Source organism: Lupinus angustifolius, chromosome LG12 (assembly GCF_001865875.1).
Source record: "Lupinus angustifolius cultivar Tanjil chromosome LG12, LupAngTanjil_v1.0, whole genome shotgun sequence".
NCBI lineage: Eukaryota > Viridiplantae > Streptophyta > Magnoliopsida > Fabales > Fabaceae > Lupinus > Lupinus angustifolius.
The window spans coordinates 7,381,948-7,384,028 of NC_032020.1; positions in this window are offsets into that span (position 1 = coordinate 7,381,948).

The window sequence follows — 2,081 nt, forward strand, 5'->3', positions numbered from 1 at the left end:
TATATATCATGATTGACAAAACACAACTATATACTAGCTATTAAAGCAGTAAATTATTTAAATATATATATATATATATATATATTTGAGAAATATTATTTTTGTATATAATTAGAAACGAAATGTTAAATATGAAAATGCAAAGTGTCAAGGATTGCACTAGCAATGCTTTGCATATATGTTGATGAAGACAAAGTTTTATTAAAGCTTGAAGATGGCTCAACAATCAACATGTCTAGAACTCATTGGTCATATCTAGACTAGGTTATATAAATAGAGTCATAATTCTAAGTAGTCTGGGATGTGTGCCTTAGTAAGTGAGTATATGTGTGGTAAACCTAGATGCAAGTCTCACAAGCCATTATAATTGTCATATCATATTCATGAGACATATCATCTAGTTTATTGTATGTTCGAGCATTAATCTTACATGTTATATGTGCATATTAGGCATAATATACTTGCTAAAACATGTATAGGATTTAAGCATAACATATGAGTAGTTTACCTTTTCAATCACGTGTTTTAATATGCTGTTTAATCGATTAACGTGGTGACTTAATCGATTAACTCAACTGTTTTATGTTATATCTATTTTTCAGTTACAACTGTTTTCTGTTTAATCATGTTATACTGGTTAATCGATTAACGTGGTAACTTAGTCGATTAACATGTCTCTTTTATGTTATAACTGTTTTCTGTTTTAACTGCTTAACTGATTGCCATGATTTGAAGTGTCAAATATGTTTTGTATAAGTTTAGGCAAATTGCAGAAACGCATAGCATTGCATACTATTGTTTAGAATTGAGTAGAGAGCATATTTTCATGATTTACTTTGTATTTTGCAGAGAGAAATGCATGTGTGAGGAAGAGAGATTAACATGCATTGTTGAAGTTGTTCATTGTTATTTGCATGTTGTTTTTCATATGCGTAATCTCATCCTTTTCTTTCTCACATGTTCATGCATTCTTGATAGAGATTCTTAGAGAGATATTTTGTGTTTACTGTTTTTGATTAACTCACATATGCATGATGGCTTGAGTGACTTGAGAGTGGGTTAATCTTTAAGGTTTTTCATAGTTATTATTTGAGCATTATTGTGCTTGGTAAACCTTGCTTTTGTAATATGTTTTTGTATATTGGATTAGTCTCTTGGTGTCTTACCACCATTGAGATAGAGTGATTCTTCACCAAAGCTAGGAGGTCTTGAATTGAGAACGAGAATCTTGGCTGGGGCTGGTTTGCGAGAAAGGTTTTCTCAGGCGATAGGGAGAGTCAATCCAAGGATTAGATGTTCTAGGAATTCAAGAAAGAAGCATCTTGAGTCTTGCAAATTGAATTGGTGTATATGATTATACTTGTATTCAATATAGTGAAGAAGAAAATCTCCGAAGATCAGAAGGGGAGGCCTGGATGTAGTTTGTAGTGGACCACAAACGAAACAGGATAAAAATCCATCTGTGCAAGTTGTTCTCTCTTAATGTCCTTTATAATTCTTACAATTGTTTTGCGAGTTTGAAGCTGATATTTTGCATGCTTATACCATGCTATATACTTGTTAATATTGTATAAAGATATATGCTGTATCTGTAACACCGCGAATTTTACGATTTTGAATTGTAAGATTTTATTAATATTTTTATTAATTATATATTCGAAAATGAATTTCTGGGAATTTTCGGTAAAGAATGTCTTAAATCGGAATATGTAGTTTTAAGTATTTTGGTAACGATTTTAGAAATATCGGAAACTAACGGATTTTTATTGTGGTAGTTACGAAGATTTCGGTGTTCGAACCTTGAAACCAAACCAACCATAGTTGACAAGTAAAAGCACGCTTCATTAAGGTGAGAGAGAACACATCGTGACATACTGGTGTCCGAATATGACACCCGGATCTCCTAAACCATCTAAAAGGTTTTGGAGTTAACTTGTATTTTATGAGACCCAAGATTTTTATGTTTGACTACTTTTGAATATAGATGATTGTTGATGAAATGTGTTGAATATTGTATATAAATGTTGTTGGGAACTTTTCTTGGTGCAGGTGTTTGAAAAACCATGTTTAAATGTGTTTCG